Genomic DNA, 10,258 nt, shown 5'->3' with positions numbered 1-10,258 from the left:
AAAGCAAATGTCTCCTACTGCCCATTGCCCCCTTTGGTATATCCTGCATGCTGGCTGATTTGCCTTCTCAAATCTAGTTATCATGTGGACAGTCCTCTGCTAGAAATCTTCAGTAGATCTCATTACCTATAGATCGACTCTGGGCTTTTTAGTATGGCATTCAAGATCTGCCAAATCTTAGGCATGCATCCTTCCATCCACCCATCCATCCATCCATCCACCCATCCATCCATCCACCCATCCATCCATCCATCCATCCATCCATCCATCCATCCACCCATCCGTCCATCCATTTGTTCAATATGTACCCAATAAATATTGAGTGCCTACTATGTCAAGCAGGCACTCTACCAAGTGAAATATGACCATCCCAAGTTCGTCTTCTACTAGTATCTATTCATTCATTCATATAATCAGTCAGTCAGCATTGAGCATTTATTATATGCTAGGTTCTGGGGACCCAAAGATATATAAGACACAGACTCTGCTTTTGAGCACTGTACATCACAGGCAAATCTGATTGTTTGCTATTGCCAAAATATTTTCCTACCTCTATCCTTTTGTGCACATTATTTTTTCTACCTGGAAAGCCCTCTCTACATTTCTGAGTATCCAACTTTTATTCCTTGTTCAAGGCCACGCTGATGCCTCCTTCTTGAAGCCGTCCCTGATCCCCTGTCCGACTCTGCCATGCTGGAATTGATCGGGGGCTTTCCCTGAACTCCCACTGGGATCCTCTGTCCTCTCTTATGACCCTATTCTTCCTGTCTTAGTTTAAAGCCATTCGTATCCACATCCATTTTCTGTTGCTAGAAACGACCTCCTGGAGCTCTGAGACTCCGTGATTCACACTTATGTCTCCTTGGAGAGCAGGTGAGCAGAGAGTGCCTGTTGGAGGAATGGTGAAGGAAAGAATCTACAAAGGTGAGAAAATGCTGTCTATCTTTTTACTAAGTCACTATTTGTGGAATAAGGGCACAGCTAAGGCCCTTCCAAGTAGAAAACTACACTCGGGCCATTTGGGCCCCTTATAAATGGCATGAATTGTCTTCTATTCCTCTCTTGATTTTTTTTACACGTAGCTTTATTAAAATAACAATCACTCCTGGGAGCAAATTATTAAATTAGAACTTGAAAGGACCTGAACGATCCTTTAGTTTTAACCCCTAATGTAAGTCTGAAAAAATCAGACCTAGAGAGACAAAATAACTTAGATTACCTCATGGGTGATCACAGTTAATTCTACAACACACCATAAGAATTGTTTATAAAGTTTTCTTCATCATTCATTCAACTACTGTGCAAGTCGAATATGTGTCAGGCAAAAAGATGATTTTAAACCATTAAAGGAAAGGAAAAATGTGTGGATTTGTTGTCTAATTCTTGAGAAATACTTTCATTAAGAGCAAGAATGAAAAGCAAAAAATAGCTCATAGAAGATAAATTTCAGTTACCTGGAAAGTTTACCTTTACAAAATGCCCCATTTTATGACATGGCCATACAAAATGATGACCATATTTTCTTTTAAAAATATTTTTAAATTATTTTAATTTTTTAAATTCACATATGGTTGATTTACAATGTTGTGTTAGTTTCTGCTGTACAGCAAAGTGATTCAGTTATACATATGTATACGTTCTTTTTTAATATTCTTTTCCATTAAGCTTTGTCACAGGATATTGAATAGAGCTCGCTGTGCTATACAGTAGGACCTTGCTGCTTATCCATTCTACACATAATAGTTTGCATCTGCTAATCCCAAACTCCCAAAACATCCCTCCCCCTCCTTTCTCCCCACAAGTCTGTTTTCTATGTCTGCGAGTCTGTTTCTGCTTTGCAGATAAGTTCATTTGTGATGACCATATTTTCTCGTTTGCGGGGGACAGTCCAAGTTTACGCCTCTTGTCCCAGCAAAGTTATTAACGGTGCTTCCTTTCTCAGTGGTGTTCTAGTTTGGACAATAAATGATCCAGTCATCCTATGCATATAGCTGAGTCGTTTTTTTTTCAACTTGTCCCTCTGCTACTACAAAAGCCGTTTTTAATTAATACCAGGTTCTAAACAATGTGTCGCTGACCCGTTCGAGCGGAACCATGGATATTTCAAGACTGCTGTGAGAGAGCCCTCGAGAAACCATCACCAGTGCAGGAATGATGCCCTCTTTCCTCTCGGTGTCCCTCTACTGGGAAGATTTTCTATTCACAAATCCAGCGGCACATCCTTTCAACTTTCAGGAAAATAAAAGGAACCTGTAGGAGCAGGTTGATCAGTCTTGCCAGAGATAGAGGCTCCAAGCAGTCTTGGGAGCGGGGAGGTAGAGGATGTTGCCGGGACGCCATAGGTCAAGTGCAAGTCCCTCCAGGCATTTTTCCATAAAACCCCATATCCAATCTTCCTACATGAACTTGTCATTAGGTAAATTGCTCTAAAGTATTAAGTGAACCCTAACGTTGTCCACTGGGGGTTGCTAAGCTTTCAAAGCACGTGATTTGCCAATTTTGGACACTCAAATGGTTTGAACTCTCTTTTGCTGTCCAACTCCCATCCTTTGGGGTTGATGGAAATAAAAACGACTTGAAGGGCGGCCTGTGTGGATAAGTCGCCTCAGGGCTCTTGAGAATGTTAGTCAGAGGCCCTGAAGACATCATCGCATCCATTCTTGGTAGCATCTTTGTAGAAAGAGTGGTAGTGTGGATTGTGGACAAGGTGTCCTGGAGTGTTGGAGAGGTATTCGGACCCAATTTCCATCCATGTCTCACGCCGTGGCAGTCGTTTCTGACCTGGGCTTCTATCTCTAGTCTGTGTCCTGACACGCCACCCTTTCCACTGCCGCCTGGGAAGTCTTTCTGCAACAGAGCGCAGACAAGTCAGAACCCTGCTTCCAAGAGCCTGACGTCTCACTGCCTGCGGAAATCGTCTCTAAGTACGATAGCGCCAAGCCCTCATACGAATGGACCGCTGTGTTTCTTTCTTGCTTCACTTTCAAGGATAAAATTTCTTCTATTTGTACTTTCAAGTTAAAGTAGAAGCCAAGACAGGCATCAGAATCTAGTGCCTCGACTCTTGCCACCATCACCAGACAGTGTTATCAGGCACTTGTAAAGCAACGCTTCGGGCTGCAGAGCAAATGGATTGAATAAAAACCCTTGAACCAACTTTTCTGTAAGCGGAGGAACTTCTTTTTCTCCAGCGTTCACATCTGTTCACCCATCTATGCATTCATCCAGCCATCCAGCCACCCATTTACACATTCTTTCCACAGTTAATTGCTTGCTCGCTCTGTACCAGACACTTGGGCTCTGTGGTAGGAACACTGTGGTGAATAACACAGCCCCTGGCTTTGTGGAACTTAGAGTCTGGTAAGAAACGTCTCATTCCCTCAGTGTGATGCCCATTGCCTATGACCAGGCAGTGTCCTCCACCTAGAATGGCATTCTTCCCGTTCTCTAGCTAGAAAATTCTTCATCAGTCTTAAGACCTGGCTGAAGCACTTCTTTCTGAAGCCATCTACGTCTCCCATGAGCAAAAGGCTATGGAGTCATACAGACCCGCAAGAGATCTTGTGGAGACAGACAGATGCACCAACATCGTTTTTCCCCTTCACTGCCCATGGGACCTTGAACAAATCACTCAATCTCTCTAGGCCTCGGTTTCCAAAACTATAAAATGAGAATAATAAGAATTGCTCATTTCATCTCACAGAGTAGTTTGAGGTTCAAATAAATGTTTAAATGCCTTACCTCTGACTTTCTGTTGATTCATCCATTCGCTGACTAAGAACCTGCTCTGGGAGCCAGGCCCTGTGTTCATGCCAGGGATTCAGATTTAATTCGACCTTTCCCACAGCAAGCACAGAGTGGATAACAGTCATGGAATTATTATCACACACGGGAGGCGGATGTTGGGAGAACCAGCACAGGGTGCCACGGGAACTGGGGGACAGTGGGTTCAAATGTGAAACTCACATGATTTAAAGTAACTAGAGCAGGGGTTAACATATACACACTACTATATATAAAATAGAAGCACCTGCTGTATCATAGGGAACTATACTCCATATGGTAATAGCCTATAATAAGGGAAAAGAATCTGAAAAAGAATATATATCTGTACATATATATCTGTGCTGTATACCTGAAACTAACATGACATTGCAGATCAACTATACTTCAAAAAAATAAAATAAAGTAACTAGAGCCAACGATCCTATCACGCTATGCACTCTGCATTCTTCTAGGAGCTTTAAAGGCATTACTCCGTTTAACTCTCACATTTAGTATCCCACTTTGCAGTAGATGCCTTTATTATTCCCATTACACAGATGGGGGAGACTTCAGCCCAAGTTGACAGAGTTAATAAATGGTGGAAGTAGGATTTAAACCTCTCATGCCCTTTATAAACAAAGGCCACTGGTGGGAGCGAGAGGGTATCGCATGGGACTGGGCAGTTAGTGAGGGGCTTGGTGTGACCAGAGCAGAGGAAGGTGAAGGGAGGGGAGAGGTCCAGTCCTGGAGGTGAGGGCGTGCAGGCTGCAGAGGAGTTTGCAGCCCCCAGGGAACGGTGGGGGACGAGGACGGGCCTTCTAGGAACACGGATCTTGCCTCCTTTCTTGTGCAGGACACAGCCATGCTCTTGCAAACCGGCCTTGAACAAGGCTGGCTTCAAACAATTGTCAGCGACCAGACCATATGTTAGTTTGGAGAGTCATAACGGTCCCTGGTGAGGCTTGTGTGTTCAGACCCCACACATCTGAAGAGTGTGTGGAAAGAAAGCAGCCATTCTTCTAGAGGTTTCCTTATCTATTGGACTCTTGCAAATATCATAAAAAGTTGCTAAGTGACATCTTTGCTTTTTCTTTTTGTTTAGATGACCCTAAAAATTTGAGTATCTGGCTTCATTCAGTCAACAATCGATTCAATTTGCCCTGAGCTGCTCTTTGCAGAGATTCCAAGCTGGATTAAATCAATGATCTCTTTTCTTGTCTCTCAAATTGGATTGCTTTAGGGAATTTTTCTTTGAAAAGCTTTTATTGACTTTTTCTCCAAGAAGAAGTGACACGTTGGATTCTAAACGAAATCCCCTTTTGGAAGAGCTGTGAGGCCCTCACAGTGAGTCCTCAACAACCAAGATCTTGAAGTTGAAAGAGTTTCCAGAAGCCATCCAGCCCAGTGGCTCTCAGACCTGATCCATCACCAGAATCAGGTGGGAACTTCAGAGATGGACGGAACAATGTACAAGCAGCAGCTGCAGAACCAGTGGGTCAGAATCTCTGAAGGAGGGCCTGCTGCTCTATTTATAAAGAACATTCTCTGTTGTTACTGTAGCAGTTTGTCTGGGGACCTCTGGAGCTTCTGGTCTACCTGACAGGACGGCCAACAATCGCTGTGTCATTTCGGCTCTGCACACATCTAAGGAAGCACGTGGGGGCTGAAATCCAGCCTGAGCTCTAGAAGAAGGATACCTTTTTCTTTGGATGACGGTCAGCTGGTGAGGGGTGCCTGCAGGGCTGCGTCCACGCAGAGGGAGCACCTTTTCCTAATGTGCATGAAAGCTCCCTGTAGGCTAGTGAGGGCACTGCTAACTGACCCATGATACCGCAGTTATGTTAAGGACCCTTGTAACTGATGGTCACATCAGACTGCTCCAGGGGTAGCCCCTTCCACCGTGGGCACCCTGTGGCCATTACTTCTGCCCCTTCCTCCACCTCCCTTTTACCTGCAACCATGAATCCTGTTCTGGACACCTCAAGTCCCACAGAATACATCCAGTCCCTCTTTCCCAAGGAAGACCCTTAAGGATTTGAAAATAGTCAACATGTTCCCTCTGGTCTTGGTTTCTTGGGTAAAATCACCCCACACCCTTCAACTATGTCTTGAATAACCTGGCTTTGTTTTCTCTTGTCTCATTACTGGTATCCTCCACATGGAAGCACACTTCATTCAGTCATTCACTCATCCATCCATTCATCAGTGCATACAGATGCCAGTATCCAATGGTCATTCGACAAATATTCATTCAGTGCCTACTACACGTCCACTTCTTCTCCAGCCTTTGGGGGGTGTAGAGGTAAGCAAAATAAGACATCTCTTATCTCATGGGCCTTAAAGTCTAGCGGTAGGGAAGACAAGTAATAGACAAGCAAACCAACATGTAAGAATAATAACTTCAGACCATTTTGGGGCATCAAGCACCGTGCAAGGTATCAAAGGGTTCGGAGACAAAAGAGATAACATTCTGCCAGTCTTTTACAGTCTAGCGGGAGATTCATTCAATCCCAGAGTTCCCATCTGGGAAGGTCAAAGCTGAAACTGAGGCTTGGAGGAGGCTGGGAGGTCTTGGGGTGGCAAAGGCCTAGGGAAGGGGAAGAGGGGCCCCCCTCGGGGGTCAGGCCTTGGTCAGTTACCCAGTGAAGACAGATTTTTCCTCTTTATCTTAAATACCTCTGGTTCACTATTTTGTTTGCAAGGTCACGTTGGATAGATTTGATTTTAGGGTCTGTGTTTTTTTAGGGGTGGATGGAGTTTTCTATGAGGAAGAAAAAAAACCGAAACAGGTTGCAATTCGCATTTAAGCCTGGTGGGTCTCGGAGCCAAAATAGTTTGTGCACGAACTACTGAGTTCCACAGAGATGCCGGCTACGGGGCTCCTTCAATCTGCTCGGCTTGGCAGGCCCAGCTCTTGGTAACAATGACCTCCTATATACCATCCATAGTGTAAAAACTGCAGCCTGTGTTTTGTCTTGCTCTGCGCCCTCTGGGGCCAGTCCCAGTGCCAAGCTCCCTTTGAAGTCTCCATGCCTGGATCAGCTTCAGAGGCTCTGAAGTCAGATGAGAAATGGGCCCATTATTAATGGGGGCAAAGCATTTGCACCCTCTTCATACGGTGTGGGTGGCATTGCCCTTCCATGAGCTACCCTGAGGCAGGGCGTCAGAGCGCTTGGGGCTCTAGTGCCGGGCTTGGCACCGGTTTCTTTTGGGACCGATTGGCACTGAGCGTCACTGGGCAGGGAATGCCTTCCCTGTGCTTAGCTGCTAAGCAATGAGAAGTGACTACGGACAGAAGATCAGCTTTGGGGATCGTACATTAGGGGAGCAGATTCACTGATGGTTTATTTGATTCAAATTCATTCAAACATTGACTCAGCATCCACTCTGTTCCAGATTCTCTGTCCCTCCTCTTCTCAGGGAACAAAGATCGTAAGATGCTAGTGAAGAAGATGGCGTGCAAGTCGATCAGTACAGAGCAGAGTTATGGGTACCGTGGAGCAATCTGGGGAGGTGAGGCTGAGACACAGTGGAGAAAGCATCCACGCCCCCTGGCTGCAGGTGGCTAGAAGAGGGTCCCTGGAGGAAGTGGTGTTTGAACTGCGTTCTCAAAGTCAACATCCGAAGCAAACCAGTGGTAGAGGAAGCTGAGTGTGTTGCGTTATGATCAGACACATGCTACTCTGTTCACAAAGCCTTAACCACGCTTCCTGGGTGACTTGGTTCTGAACACCAGGAATGTGTTAATGACACTGCTCTCTTTAGTACGATGTCACAGAGAGGGGAGAGCGCCCGAGTTAGAGACCGGTCCTCCCTTCCACTATCAGGGCTTCGGTTGACTCACCTTTAACTGAGAGCTGTCATCGTGGACGATGTCAGCAGTATTTTGTCATTTGATGAGAAGAGGGACATGGTTGATGGGGATGAAGGGCTGTGCTTCCTTCCAGGCCTCCTCTTAGCCTCCGAGGGTGTCCCCTCAAAGGAAAGCTGGGCTTTCTGAACACATCTTATCACCTGTGATCAAATGAAGGGGTCTAGAGACCCTTTCTCAGCTTGGGGTCTCAGCTCCAAGCTGTCATTTCACAGCTGTGTGACCTTGGACAGGTCACTTCCTTTCTTCTTCCCTCATTTCCCCGTCTGTATGAGGACTGGGTGGGACAAGATGATCCGGGGGCTCTATCCCTCCTGGCTTTACTGTCTAAGATGGAAAGATCCCACCGCACTGGCCATGTAGGTAGTTGGTTTTCAGGAAAGAAAAAGCGTTTTTACTGAGCATTTCCTATGTACCAGGCAAGGCGCTAAAGGCTTTCCATCCAGGACTTCATCCAGCCAGCACAGACATCTCTTAGGGAGTTGTTATCATTTTCATTGTCTTAGAGATAAGAAAACAAGTCCAAAGAGATTAAAGAACGGGCAGAATTGTCGGCAGTGGTGTGCGGAGCAGAAGAGCTGGGGTGAGTTCTCTGCCTCTCAGCCGGGACTAGTTCTGTCATTCTGGTCTTGGATATCTCTGACGGTCTGGCTCCCTTTTTCGGGTTATCTGCTCAGCACAATGAGCTTCCGTGCTGGCGGAGCCCTGGGCGTAGCTCCAGGGAGCCCCAGAGCCCTCTGCTGTCTGCGGTACCTGCCGGTCCAGAGCCAGCCTGGCTGCACAGTCAGGTCACCCACTCTGGGAGATGCCATGGCCCCATGTGAAGGCTGCCTCTTGCAGGAGTTGCCCGACTGGACAGCCAGAAGAGGCTGCAAAGTTCCTACGGGGAATTCTGGACTCTGAGTCAGAGAACCCTCCAGGCCCTCATGTGGGAGAGGGGGGGCAGGGCTTGTGTTGGGGAAACAGAGACCTGGGTCCAGTCAGAACACCCCTGCAGTTAGGTTTTGGAGCATTAAATGTTATCTAGACGTCCAAAGGGAGGAGCTAGAGCTTAAGTACGAAAAAACATAAAAGGAGCGTATATGTAGATAAAAAAAAGGATTTACTGTACAGCATAAGGAACTATATTCAGTATCTTGTAATAAACTGTAATGGAATAGAATCAAAAAAGGCATAGAGGGCTTCCCTGGTGGCGCAGTAGTTGAGAGTCCGCCTGCCGATGCAGGGGACACGGGTTCGTCCCCCGGTCCGGGAAGATCCCACATGCCGCGGAGCGGCTGGGCCCATAAGCCATGGCCGCTGAGCTTGTGCGTCCAGAGCCTGTGCTCTGCAACGGGAGAGGCCACAACAGTGAGAGGTCGCAAAAAAAAAAAAAAAGGCATAGAGATATATACATATATATGTATAACCGAATCACTTTGCTGTGCACCTGAAATTAACACAGTATTGTCAATCAACTATACTTCAAAAAAAAAAAAAGACAAAAAGGTAAACAAACAACAAAAAAAGCGTGTGTGTCCTCTGGGTGTCTTCACATAGTATCAGAGCGCGTCCATATGGGCACGGAGCACACACATGTGACCGGGTGCTGTGGCTCTTATGTACATGCCCATGTGGAGGAAATCATGGATGTCTGCACATGTGCTTGTCTTTCTGGGGGAGTGTTCATGTAAGAGAGATGTACATTCTCTATGCAGTACGGGTTTGTGTGTAATGCGTGTGTCCTGAGGAAAATCCATCTTCAAAACCTAAGTACGGAAACAAGTCCATCATGAAATCATGCATTATTTGGGAGCGGGCATCCAGTCTATATTTATTCCTAGAATCTTCTTCAGCACCCAGGTAATAAATAGCTCTTATTTTGGCTGTCACCATAGGCACAGGATAATCTAGGCTGTCTAGAACAGGCTGTCCATTTTGGCAGTGAGAAAGGCCCTCAGTTCCAACAGAGCAAGCCCAGACATGGACGAGGAGTGTTTCCAACCCGCACAGAGGCAGCTCAGAGGCAGCAGTGGGGTAGGTGCTCTCGGAGTCCCGGGACAGGGCCGGCAGGCTCGGTGCTGCAGGGTCACTGGTGATGGAGCTCGGTGGGCCTGGTGGGAGAGGACATAGAGGCGGTGGAGGAACCTCGGGGTTCTGGTCCAGAAAGATCTGTGTCCAGCCCCACCGGTGACTCACAGGGCCTCATCTTCCTCCCCATGGACCAGACTTGCTGGAACGGTCTGCCTTCTCCCCGCCAGACTGAGGGTTAATGAGATCATGTCTCCTCCCGGCTTTGCGCTCCTTTGGGAAAGTTGCTGTAACAACAGAGGGTGTTATCACCACCGGGGACACCAGAAGGTCGCTGGGACGGGTAGGTGAGAGCTCCCGTCTCCAGGGCCTTGGGATATCCACCTGCTTTCATGTTCTCCCTCTACTCCAGGCCTCCCAGTGCCTTGAGCGAGTAGGAGGGGCCTGAGGTCGAGCTGGAGGGGCCGGGTCAGGCCAGTCCGAGGGCAGCTCTGGGCTGCCCTTCCGCCTGCGGGCTGGCCCTGCATCCCTGGGGCTTTACGATTTGGAGACCCTGTTTCTTCTGACCGTAGGTAACGCTTTCTTCTTTAGGGAGGACTCCCTGCAGGGCAG

The sequence above is a fragment of the Stenella coeruleoalba genome, assembly GCF_951394435.1.
Source record: "Stenella coeruleoalba genome assembly, chromosome: 13".
In the NCBI taxonomy this organism is placed as follows: Eukaryota; Metazoa; Chordata; class Mammalia; order Artiodactyla; family Delphinidae; genus Stenella; species Stenella coeruleoalba.
This window is presented reverse-complemented; position numbering follows the sequence as displayed.